Source organism: Homarus americanus, unplaced genomic scaffold, assembly GCF_018991925.1.
Source record: "Homarus americanus isolate GMGI-L3 unplaced genomic scaffold, GMGI_Hamer_2.0 scaffold20930, whole genome shotgun sequence".
Classification (NCBI taxonomy): Eukaryota; Metazoa; Arthropoda; class Malacostraca; order Decapoda; family Nephropidae; genus Homarus; species Homarus americanus.
The window spans coordinates 8,731,111-8,744,844 of record NW_024748502.1 but is presented as its reverse complement, the minus strand read 5'-3'; the positions used below and the strand labels follow the sequence as shown (position 1 = coordinate 8,744,844).

The window sequence follows — 13,734 nt, the reverse complement described above, 5'->3', positions numbered from 1 at the left end:
AACTCTACCATTCTCAACAAAGGTAAATAAGTCTCAATTTATGCTTTACATTGCTTATTTAAAGCTTATTATGCTTGCTTATATGTCTGTTTAATTTTCTTGCTTGACAATGTGTACGACAGAGATACATTAAGGGTAGATGGGAGTTTATGGAGGTGGCCGGTGTTTAACCCCCTGAATATTATGTTCTTATAGTATTAATTGTTTGATAACAGTTGATTCGCCTCTCAATATATGCAATGGTATAATGACCCATTAAAGCGCTGTTTTGGAAAGTGATTTACTATCCAGGAACATGTCCTGAGTGCTAAACGTGGTATTACTGTACTATGAGTGTCGGTCACAGTCAGTTCATGTTGGTTAGTTGTGGAGTGTACAGTCAGCAAATATATTCCGCACCTTTACGGGTTCCTAGACTAGGACACACCGGGCCAAGAACTCTGAAAACATACATGAGTCAGAGCGGATATTGGTAGCCCTGGCTTCCTGAGTTTCCAGTCTTTACCAGTTGATAGTATTTACCATAAGGCGTTTCAAACTTTCAGTGTGTCTGCGTGCACAATGTGTTACAAGATGCGAATAGAGCAGTTAACATCATATAACTACATTTATAAAATAATTCAATTAATATCAAAAGCAAGTGTTATTGCCGATCAGTATTGGCAACATAAAAGCTTCTGAGTGAATGCTTATCATTATACAGTGGGGTATGCTACAACGAACGGATCCTACTACGAATATTCCTATAACGAACGGTTTTTACCTATAAAATTGAGAATGCTATAACGAACGAAACTCCTACAACGAACATTATTTAATTAATTTATTTTTTTTTTTACTAATTTATTGTTTTTTTTATTATAAGTATTAATGATATTCTTTATTTCAGGGGTTTAGATGCATATTTATGCACTTTTTTACAATTCTTACAATTTTATATTATATTTTTCAGTGTTAAGTGGTTGTATTTGGGGACCTGGAACGGATTAATCCTATAACGAACGAATGCTATAACGAACAAGGTTCTAGAACCAATTAGATTCGTTATAGCATACCCCACTGTATTAGTGTAACAGACGTAAACACCCAGTCATGTGTGTGCTTGAAAACACCGAGCCGCCTAGCAATCGCACCATTGCTCAGGCCCTTTCCATGAAGTGCTATGATTACTGTGCGTGTTCTCTCTGAGGTCTTCATAATGACTAGCATACTATGACTGGAGTATGGCCTATTACAACTGCTGTTTGCTCTGACGGTCTGCCCTTTGCAGATCGAAACTGCTCCGTTTCTAAAAGATTCATTACATTCTTCTAAACGAGCACACTTCCTCTACCAAAATTCTTTGCTACACTGTGTTAAGTAACACTGACAATGTTTTTACTTTGTGAATTTTACTACCAGTTACCCCCGGTCAACTCCTTATTCTTATCATATATTGTGACATATTAAAGAGATATAGCTCGTTTCTTAACTCACATCTTTCCGGTAGCTCAGTTACCTAAGTGTAATATTGCAGTATAACTTTCCTACGTTACAAGTGTTTCGTATTGTTTTTTCTGGTTGAGGTCTTGTATTATGCCACCTCTCATCACTTTCTCAGATAGTGGTTATAATCATGAGTAATTTCACAATTTAGCTGTTTGTTTGTTTTTTCTCATAGTATGTGAAATTCCTATACAGCACCTCAGTTTCTAGAGTGCCTGTCATTCCTACCATATGTGGGTGACTAAACGTAGTACAGGTTGTACCTCTCTAATCTGGCAACCTCGGGACCTGACCGATGCCGGACCATGGAAATTTCCGGACCATGGAAATTCACCCTTTTCCTGGATAGATAGTGACTTGGCTTGGAAGCACTAGCACCACTTTTTCTGCTTCATGGTCTCTTTGAAGACATATTGAAGGGTTAAATGTCGTACAGTAGCTTCTCAAATTTCGCGAGTTTTTAATTCGACGTTTTCTATTTGAACACACAAAAAAAACAACACATTTAAAAATTTTGACGGCGGAAACTCAAATTTGGACGGGTTTGAACGGCCCACCAACGTTCAGACGACGTGCACAATCGTGTAAACAGCGTCATTTCTCTTATGTACAAAAGATTCATTATTGTTTATTACTGAAAGTCTTTTTGATTGAATTAATGTTTGTGCGTGCAAAATGAGCAATACAATTCATTAATAATACGTAGAATATTGAAACACGAGGAAATGAGACAGCATTATTTTCATTGATTACAAAACCAGTGACTGAGTGGTTCTACATATAAAACTGAAGAAAATAAGACCTTGGTTGTAGCTGTAGTAAAATTAATATGGTTCTTTTAAGTAATGTTATTTAATGTTAATAAATGGAACAATAGAAGTAGCTAACAATAATGGTAAAGAAAAAAAGAGATCGCGTATGTAAGTGCACACACGTGAAAACATATCGTCATTACTTTACATAAGGATATGAAAGCAACACTTATTTACTGTTCATATATGCAATTTATTAATAATACGTGGAATATTAAAACACACGAGGAGACGAGACGGCTGCCGGCATTGTTTTTGCTAAAGCTTACAAAACCAGTGACTGATTGGTTCTACATATAAAACTGAAATAAATAAGACCCTGATTGTAGCTGTAGTAAAATTAATGTAAAAAAATTAATATGGTTGTTTGAAGTACCTGTAATGTTATTTAATGTTAATAAATGGAACAATATAAGTAGCTAACCATTAATGGTAAAAAGAAAAGTGAGACTGCGCGTATGTAAGTGCGCACATGTGAAAACATATCGTCATTACTCTACATAAGAATATGAAAGCAACACTTATTTACTGCTCATATATATTGAAGGGTTAAATGTTGTACTCTGTATAGACAAGCAGAGAGAGAGAGCAGCCGAACTGCCGGATGTAAACAAACCTTAATTTCCCGCGGCTGTTGTTGTTGTTTTTTACGGGGATTAGCCCACCCGGGCATAGGTCACTGACCCACATTGGGGCCTGAGGGGCAAAAATTTAATACTCCTGTAATAATAATAATAATTCAGAAAAAAAAAAAAAAAGGCTACCTATTGGACAAACTAAAATCGTTCCGGACCATGGGAGTTTCCGGACCACAGAATGCCGGACTAGAGAGGTACAACCTGTACTACGGTATAGTATATAATGCTATGACATTATTTGGTTTAAGTGCTATGGATTTTATATTCCTGATATTTTCTCAGTGGTTACTACACATGATATAAGGAATAACAGCACATTAGTTTTACAATGAATCACACAATCAGAGATACCAACCTTACCAATACATGACGTCAGTTTTGCAGTGTTTGTTGTGAAAGCCTTCGCAGCTTGGGGTGCAGAATAATTTTTTGCTGACTGTACATCTATGACATACAGTGCAAGTTTTTTCCACTTGATTTTCCAATGTTTGAGCCATTATGTCTAAATCTGCTACTATGCTTGGAAACATTTAAATTTTGATTTGGGCAGTGTGAGATTGTAAGATGGAGTAACATTGTACGATATGTTTTCCATGTGGGAAGGCGTGAGTTTGTCTGTGGCAGGGCCGAGTTGCCAGTTACCGTCTGGCACTTGCAAAAGTAAAGTCTCCTAAGAACCTGGTATATCATTCAAACCTCTCACATGGCGCAGTGAGTATTACGCCAGGGCCTGACATGCCATAACAGCCCTGACGTAGATGCCAACATGGCCCCTACACGCCCATGATTCTCAACACCATCAAGGGGACGCCGGAGCATCTCTACACCGGCGGAGAACACAACGGGAGCCCAGCAGCAAACCTTTGAATGCATTGATGGCTCAGATGACGTCTCTGGCTACTGGCGGCCATGGTCATGCCCCTACGCCGATCATGAAGCCCTCAGCAACGGTCGCTCCAGAGAAGTGTGAGGCAGAAATGTCAACAGTGGCGTTTAGGACGTGGAGGCGGTTTATGGAGTAGTGGGTGATGTTGAACGGATGGTCACAGCTGGAAGCCACACTCCACATTCGCCTGAACTGCGTCCCTGCACTCCAAAGGGTGATTGACTCGAGATATCCCAGTGGCCAGTGGGAGCAGCTCTTGCCCAAGGAAGCCTTGGACGCCATCAGTGGAGTGGTTCTTCAATCGTCAAACCAAGCTGTGGAGTGTGAATTTAAATGTCCGACCTGCGATAACGACTTCTCTGAGTACATGCTATTGTGTAAAGTTATGGTGGACCCGAGTAACCCAGTGTTGAAAAGGGATATTTTCCAGGGGTACTCGAGTTACAATAAAGTTGAATTGCTAAGAAACAAGTGTATGTCATTTGAGGCAGCAGTGAGAGATGCTGGTGTATTGTGTTGTACGTCTAGCCAGGCAGTGGTGGGAACAGCCACGGATGCAGCGGCGGTTGGTGATGATGTCACGGGTGAGTCTGAGGTAGCTGCCGCGCGCACTGTGGGAACTGCGGCGTGACACATGCTCCGGGCAAAAGCAACTGCCTTGCAAGTGGGGCCACATGCCGCAATTGCTCTAAGGAGTAAGACAGCCCTAAGTGCTTCTGTGGATGTGTCAGGTGCTGTCACAGTGGCAGCAGCCCAGCTATCCCGCCACCCTAGGTTACAAGTGTTCGTGGCCCAGGCTGGGGGCAATTACCCCGCCACCCCTGTGCTTGCTGTGGCTGACACGGGTGCTATGGTGTGTGGCAGGGCCATCCTTGCTCCAGGACATCAGTTTGCGTCCGGGGCAACTTCCGGCCCGTAATGGCCTGAGGGACGTGGCGGACAAATAGCTCAAGTGTCTGGGGTCCGCCCCTTGCCGCCTCAGTGTGGGCGAGGGGTCCACCATCCAGGAGGTCTACTTCATGCAGACAACCAAGGCTCTCTACCTGTCATTGGAGGTTTGCAAGTGCCTCGACCTGGTGCCTGTCGACTTTCCTCTCCATGGGCGTGCTGTGGCTGCCATGGACAATGAAGGGGGGCAGCACACTGCTGACGACCTGCCTCCTAATCCTGGACATGGGAGCAGTCGTGTCCCTCCTAGGCCAGTTGAGATGCCCTTGCCTCCTTTGGAGGAGAATGTGGCCAGGTTGGAGGCATGGCTGCTCACAGAACTTTTCATCCACCACATTCAATACCAGCAGGTCCTCATTGCCAGTCAGGACTGGTCCCCTTCACCGTATCCACCTGACGCTCGGCGCGACCCCCTACGCCTATCACACACCTGCTCCCGTTCCGAAACACTGGGAAGCGGATGTGAAGGCCCAGTTGGAGGAGGACGTCAGGAGAGGCGACATCCAGCCAGTGCCTGCTGGTGAGGCTACGGAGTGGTGCGCCAGGATGGTCGTGGTGGCCAAGAAAAACGGTCAGCCCAGGCGCACTGTGGACTGTCTGAGGGAGACGCACCACACACCTGCACCATTCAACATGGTGTCTGGGGGCCAGAGCACTCATTCAAAACCGTCTCCGACGCCTTCTGGGGATTTCATCGGGTGGAGTTGGAGGAGGAGAGTAGACGACTGACTACATTCATCAAGCCGTGGGGCCGTTTTCAATACTGCAGGACGCCCAAGGAACATTGTTCAGTGTCAGATGCCTACACCAAGAGGTTTGACGACGCTATTCAGGATGTGTCCCACAGGTACAATTGCGTGGATGATTCTCTCCTCTATGACTCCACTGTGAAGGGGGCGTTCTGGCACACCTACGATTTTCTGGAGACTTGCGCTCGCACAGGTATCACACTGAAACCAGAAAAGTTCTTGTTCTGCAGGAGAGAAGCCGAGTTTGTGGGTTTCCACCTGGGGTGGGACCTCTACCAGCCCACTACCCAACGTCTGTCAGCCATCAAGGACTTCCCCATGCTTGATCAGCCATCAATCACTGACATCAGGTCCTGGCATGGCCTGGTTAACCAGTTGGCTCCCTTCCTTGCCACTGCACCTGTGATGGAGCCCTTCCGTGAGCTCCTCAAGAAGCCAGTGGGCAAGCAGGTGTATTGGGACGACCAGCTGCGGCTCAAGTTTTGCCAGGCCCAGGACACCATCTGTCAGTTGGCCAGGGACGGCTTGGTGTACTACAACAAATCCAGGCCTACGGCAGCTGTCACGGATTGGAGCAGGGAAGGCATCGGCTTCGTCGTCCTACAGCAATACTGTGCCTGTGCCTCGCCAAAGACGCCCTTCTGCTGCAGGGGAGGGTGGCGGTTGGCTCTGTGCGGTAGCCGACATCTGAGCACAGCCGAGGCCGGCTACGCTGCAGTGGAAGGGGAGGCCCTGGCGGTGGTATGGTGCCTGAGCAAGGCCAGCCTGTTCCTCCTTGGCTGCCCGAACCTCATTCTGTTGACGGACCACTGCCCCTTAGTTGGCTTGCTAGGGGACAGAGCTCTCACGGCACCAATCTTGCCAGCGGTGAGATGACCGATTTCCTCAAGTCATGGGGGGTCGAGCTGCGGCTCTTGTCGGCCCACTTCCCCCAGTCCGATGGCAGGGCAGTGGCTGGGGTCAAAACCGCTAAGAGGCTCCTCAGGGATAACACTGGGCCTGGGGGCAGCCTAGACTGCGACAGGACATCCAAGGCCCTCCACCAGTACCTGAACACACCTCTGCGGGGGGTGAACAAGTCGAGTGCCCAACTTGCCACTGGCCGCCAGCTCCGAGACGGTGTTCCCGTGGCCCGACAGTACAATAAGGTGGACTAGCACTGGTGGTTGGCGCTTCGTATGAGGGAGATGTGCTTGGCAGAAGACCAGGACAAGATCCTTCTGTCGCAGAGGGAGGTGTCCCGCCAGCTGGCTCCCCTAGCTGTGGGCGCACAGGTGTGTGCAGGACACTGCCACCAAGCTCTGGGACACGACAGGCGTAGTGGTGGAAACCCGCCTTCATAGGCAGTATGCCGTCAGGTTGACTGGCAGTGGCAGGGTGTTCATCTGCAACAGACGCTACCTGCGATGCGGCGCCATCCCTGTGTCTACCACTCCTGTGGTGCACCATGCTATGCCTTCTGGCGCCCCTTCTGTGGTGCGCTCTGTACCCGCGCCCTCGCTCGACCCCCCCCGGCCTCTTCCCAGTCGGGCGTGGCCAGGCCTGGGAGAGGCCACAGGCCCCGGATTGGTTGGCTGACTATGTGGTGTAGTGTTTGCGGTGTTGGCTAACTGTGTGGTGTAGTGTTTGCGGTGTTGGCTAACTGTGTGGTGTAGGGTTTGCGGTGTTGGCTGACTATGTGGTGTAGTGTTTGCGGTGTTGGCTGACTGTGTGGTGTAGGGTTTGCGGTGTTGGCTGACTATGTGGTGTAGTGTTTTGCGGTGTTGGCTGACTATGTGGTGTAGGGTTTGCGGTGTTGGCTGACTATGTGGTGTAGTGTTTGCGGTGTTGGCTGACTACCGGTATGTGGTGTAGTGTTTGCGGTGTTGGCTGACTATGTGGTGTAGTGTTTGCGGTGTTGGCTGACTGTGGTGTAGTGTTTGCGGTGTAAAATTCGTTTTGATTTTTTTTCTCTGTTCTTTTTGTTTTTTTGTCTTATTTGCTCTCTCTCCAAACTTACAAACATGTCATTTTTATTGCCTTATTGTTTTTATCACTGCATTTTTTTCCTTTCGTTAGTTCAAAGGTGCATGCCACTTCCTTTTAACTTGGGGGGGAGTGGGGAATGTGAGATTGTAAGATGGAGTAATATTGTACGATATGTTTTCCCATGTGTGAAGGCAGGAGTTTGTCTGTGGGAGCGTTGAGTTGCCAGTTACTGTGTGGCACTTGCAGGAGTAAAGTCTCCAAAGAACCTGGTATATCATTCAAACCTCTCACAGGCAGATAATGGAAAAGCACAATTGTTTTTTGTTTGATTTCCATGGATGGTGTCCTTATTTTATAACACTCATAATTCATAAGGGCTAGAGCCCATATAATTTTGAATTATGGGGGTTTTACTGTACAGTACTGTATACTGTTACTCATAAAGGAAAATTCAGTACAGCCAACCCTCACTTTACGCGGTTAATGTAACCCACAGGGTACCGCGGAAAGTGAGAAACGCGTAAAGTGAATAACATAACATATGGGATTAAATGAAATAGAGACCAGCTGACCTCCAAACTCCACTTTTTCCAACACAATACCTATGTTCTAGTAAAAATAACATCTTAATTTTATGATGGTACATGCACACAATTAATACTTAAGAGAAATAGAGAAACACAGTCGCCAAGTTAATGTCCATTCAAATAATGGACTCAACTCCCTCCCCCTCTCACACTACACTGCTGGATCTTCCCTCTGAGAAATTTTGGGGGGAAAACCAGGTATAGTAATAAATAATACCTCAAACTAAAGTTAGGATAATATAATTGACATTGCTGGATTCCTTGTAAGACCAGGAATATTTTGAATATAAACGTCATATATTTTTCACAAAAGATAACATATTTACTCAGAGCAATCATTACATCTAAAATTTGTATGTCTAATGCAAAATCTATGATGTTTATATTCAAAATGATCATCAAATTGTAAGAATTCCAGCAATGTAAATTATATTCTGGCCGGGTAATTTGTATGAATTTTATGAGCTAAAACAAATATCTTCAGTTAATAAAAAAAAAAAAATATTCTTCACGACACTATCTGTCAATCAAAGTACCCCACCTTGCCTCCCCCCTCTTCCAACCACGCCAGATGGTCAGTCCGTCCCAACCCTCCCCCCCACCCCCCACCAACCCTCCTTTCAAGAGAAAGAGTGGGTGAAAAAACTAGACTTTAACATTTAGTATTAAATAATATCTCAGATTAAAGTTAGGATAATATAATTGACATTGCTGGATTCCTTGTAAGACCAGGAATATTTTGAATATAAATGTCATATATTTTGCACAAAAGATAACATTTACTCAGAGTGAACATTATATCTAAAAATTTTATGTCTAATGCAAAATCTATGATGTTTATATTCAAAATGATCATCAAATTGTAAGAATTCCAGCAATGTAAATTATATTCTGGCCGGGTAATTTGTATGAATTTTATGAGCTAAAATAGAAATCTTCAGTTAATAAAAAAAAAAATATTCTTCACCCGGTAACAGATGGTCGGTCGCCGGTCCCTCCCTCCCCCCCACCCCCCACCAACCGTCCCTACTACATAAATGTGTGGGAATACCAGACTGTTTACCTTTTAAGTAATAAATAATAACTCAGACTAAAGTTAGGATAATATAATTGACATTGCTGGATTCCTTGTAAGACCAGGAATATTTTGAATATAAATATCATATATTTTGCACAAAAGATAACATATTTACTCAAGAGTAAACATTATATCTAAAATTTGTTATGTCTAATGCAAAATCTATGATGTTTATATTCAAAATGATCATCAAATTGTAAGAATTCCAGCAATGTAAATTATATTCTGGCCGGATAATTTGTATGAATTTTATGAGCTAAATAAAAAAATTATACTTCACCCGTGTAAAGGGGTACACCCACCGCGGAATGTGAGCATCCTGGGTTCTGGCAGGGCACCGCGTAAACGTAGAAACGCGGAATGTGGGACCGCGTAAAGTGAGGGTTGACTGTATTATAATAAAATCCATTGTAAATGAACTATATTAAGGGAAAGACTGCTCGTTCACTACAGAGACAACATTTAATAGAATGGTCAGCTGATTCCTGTACATCATGTCTGAGCTAAAGAATACACCTCTTAATGCTATACATACATAAATACATTACAAAATTAAAATAATTTTAATACTGTTCTTCTAAACAGTAAGACCTATATACTGTACAGTAGGGGGCAGTGAAATTTTGCTCAAAGCTGCACTCTTCAGGCATTGTTCCTTATACATATCTAAGACTCCATGCCAAATTTGAAGTTGATATGTCGAGGTTTAGTCTGCCGCATTTTCTACTGAAATTTTTAAATTTACCTACAGTACTAGCCAAACAGCCGCTGTGGCGGTGCAATGTTCTGTTCAGTGTTTATCAACTTTTTTTTCATATCTCTTATTTCATTTAAGTTGTCTTGTTGCAGATGAGTATGGTGCTATGTCTATATTGATTATCAGGGCTCTGACAGACACCAGTTCACAGAACCGGACAAGACTCCCTACACTGGCTGCCGCTTGTGACCGATACTTGATTAGTGATTATGCTGGAGCTGCCATTGCTACTGCCACCTTAACTGACTATGGCATTATCACAAAGGATGACAAGAGTCAGGTTATTGGACCACATAAGCTGCGGGATGCGAGACAAAAATACCTATTTAAGAGGCAAGAAATTGAGATGGCTAGTTTAGATAATTTGACGTCACTCTATTTTGATGGTAAGAAGACCGCCACTCGTGTGATGATAAAGAATGAGAAGACCGAGAAATGGAGTTCGAGGATGATGGTGAAAGATCATTATGTCATCATGGTTGAGCCTGGCAATGAATATCTCACACATGTGACTCCCAAGACTGGACACGGAAAGCAGATTGCCAAAACTATTCACGAGTTTCTGGTGGAGAAAAATCTAACCCAGCAGCCCATTGTGTGTGTTGGTTGTGATGGAACCAATGTAAATGTAGGATCAGAAAATGGAGTCATTCATCATCTTGAAATGTTACTTGGTCACCCGCTCCATTATTTCATATGTCAGCTTCACGGAAATGAGCTGCCTTTCCGCGCAGTTTTTTATCACTATGATGGTAAACCAAGTGGTCCTGAGCATTGGCGTGGTCCCATTGGAAAGCAGATCAAGGAGTCTTTGTCTGAGCTTCCAGTTGTCGCCTTCCAGCCAGTCAGTTTCCCTGATTTCCCTGTGTTTAATGATGAAGTGGAGAAAGATCTGTCCTGGGATCAGAAATACCTGTATAGGATTTGTAAAGGAGTTATCACAGGTGTTGTTGAAGATGACTTGGCTGCTATTGAGCCAGGTCCTCCCTGTGTGTCAAGGTGGAACACCTTATGGAGTAGAATCCTCAGGCTGTATGTAGCAACATCAAGACCCAGCCATGAGTTGAAAAGAATTGTCATTACAATAATAAAGTTCAGTGCTCCAATGTGGTTTTACATCAAGATACACCCTTACGTAACACACGGCTCAAGGAACGTATTCCAGTCCCTGCTATATATGAAACACCTGAATAGTGAGGAGGAGACGATAGTGAAGAAGGCTGTCCAGAGAAATGCATACTTCGCCCACACAGATCAACTTCTTCTTGGTATGTGTGCAGATGAGGACATGACTGTTAGAGAAAAAGCTGTCTCAATGATAAGAAAAATTAGAGAGGAGAATCAGCAAAAGGAAGAATGCACTGGCAGATCTGAAGAGGAGGAGGAAGATTCTGATGCTGCTGTTGACGAGAATTTGTTAAACTATACTGATGAGGAGGGTAAAGATGGAGATGGGAATGAGGATGTGCCTCCTGTAGTCAACATGAGAAAGGTGGTGACTCCGAAACTAAAGTGGCAAGCAAAAAACTATCATTCCATGATTAACTGGAGGAATGAACTCAAGACTGAGCCTCCTTACATTGCTTCTCTGTCAAATCTACAGGTTAATGACATTCTTGAGACACCATTAGTGGTGCCCAAGTGGCCAAACAGCACTCAGGCGGTCGAGAGAGGCATAAAAGTGATGACTGAAGCTTGCACTGAAGTGACGGGATACGAATCGAGAGATGGATATATTAGGCAAAGATTATTGTCTAGGAAAATGATGCCAAGGTTCCGCACAAAAAAGAATTTCAATATGAACTTGTAATGATTTTCTATACGGTGTACCTGTAAAATAGCATGTGAATTAAATCGATGTCACCCATGTAAAATTTATCATTATCCTGGAAAACATTAAATGACACCTAATTTTTGGTATACACTAAAAGTTGACAAAAAGTCGTTCGCGATGCGGCAGGATAAGTATGCATGAAATGGCATGAAATTTTGCACAGGTGTTTGTTACAGCCATACAAACGATGCCTGAAAAGTGCAGCCTGCAACTCAAATAAAAGTGTTTTTTCCCTGCCCCCTACTGTACAGTAATTCCCCATTAGCAAGAATAATTGGTGCAGAGTGGTTCTGGGTCTGAGTGATTTTCAGGTACAGTACTGAGACAAATTTTCTTATCCCCAGAAAAAATCTCAAATCTTCAGAATTTTCCAGGCACTGGTGAATGTTTCCACGTGGGACTGCAGTCGAACAGACTCGGAGCAGTATTTATTTAAGCAGCCACTACTATACACATACAATATACCTGTATTGTAAATAAACAAAATATACTACTGTGCAGGCAATGACCATTATATGATAGGGTTAGGGACCTCAAGAAGCCACTGCAAAGTGATCGGTTGTATATTGATATTATTAACTTATGAGGAAAAACAGGTACTGTTCCTGTGTCCCTGAAGAGCCCAAACAAGTTTTATATCCTGATGCGATAATGATTAAATAATGTTTAAATAACTCAATAATTTATAAATACAGTAGACATAAAATAAAATATTCAAAATAATTTCACTTACCTTACATGAATGTGTGTGTTTGAACTTGGCAGGTCACCAAGTTAGATGTCACCGCAGCTACATCACCTTACCTCTCCCCCAACCAGGTGAAGCTGTGTTAATTGTTATTTTTCAGCTCATAATTTCAAGTAGATAAATATTTTTTTTTTACTCTGTTGCATGCACACACAATTGTCCATACAGAATGTTGTATAAAAAAATAAAAAAAGTTGTAGGATGTAACAGTATGATATGTTTTCCCCGGGTCGCTGGCAACAGCGAGTGCCAGGCATCACCAGCCCCACAGAAACACCCAACATGGCACAGTGAGAGCTCTTCATGTAGCCTATGCCCTTACATGATGACACCCCCCAGCAGGCCCACCCACACCACAACCAGGGCTCACAGGACTCTTGCTGCTGTGATACCTCGCATCTTCTCAATGTCCATGGCCCAGGCTCAGGCGGTTATGGTGGCCCAACAGCAGGTGATCCAGTTCCCTCAAGCCAACCTCACTACTGTTAATGCCAGAAGACACGGAGCACCATCACCACGGGTCCCCGCCTCCGCGGTCCCAGAGAAGTGTGACATGGAGATGTCATCTGCTGCCTACAGGTCCTGGAGCCGCTTGACAGTGTGTTGGCTACAGCTCTGCAATTGAACTCCCTTGGAGGTTGTCCACTATGTCATAGGGAAATTAGTGCTCCGTTCATCAAACCAGGCAGTGCAGTGGTCCGAGTTCTTCAGTGTAGTACAGGGACAAGACGAGCCCATCAGTGATTATTTTATTCAATGTTCCCAAAAAGCTACAGATTGTGATTTCAAGTGACCTAATTGTGCCCACAATCTGTCAGAGTACATGCTACTACATAAGCTCTTGGTAGGCCTCAGTGATTAAGTATTGAAGAGGCAGGTGTTTCAAGTATGTGACTCATTCTCGAGTGTTGATATCCTTAGGGCCACATGTTGCGTTGTTTAAGGCTGATGCGGCAGGACGCAAGTGTGAGATTTTGGATGGAGTCCTCTTGTTCATGCTGGTGGGGCTCCCATGAATGATGTAACCACTGTCGTTGCTGCCACCCACCAGAGCGTCCCTATCAAACCCCCAGCCACATGCCCCTGAGGCAATTGTGGGAACCTCCATGCACCTGACAGGGCATCAAGACCGGCCAGATCTGTTATCTGCCAATTCTGCCAGAAAGCGGACACCTGAAAAGGTGTTGCAGGAGCATGAAGGCACATACAGGTGGCCAAGCAGCTTCAGCTACACCCTCCTCAGA

General features: G+C 44.0%; 1 protein-coding gene across 1 annotated transcript in view; it reads right to left on the bottom strand.

The window, feature by feature from the left end:
- The window catches only part of LOC121880307 (fatty-acid amide hydrolase 2-like), a gene marked incomplete at its 5' end in the record, with an annotated part of 288,336 nt that overhangs the window by 203,340 nt on the left and 71,262 nt on the right, over positions 1 to 13,734 (bottom strand).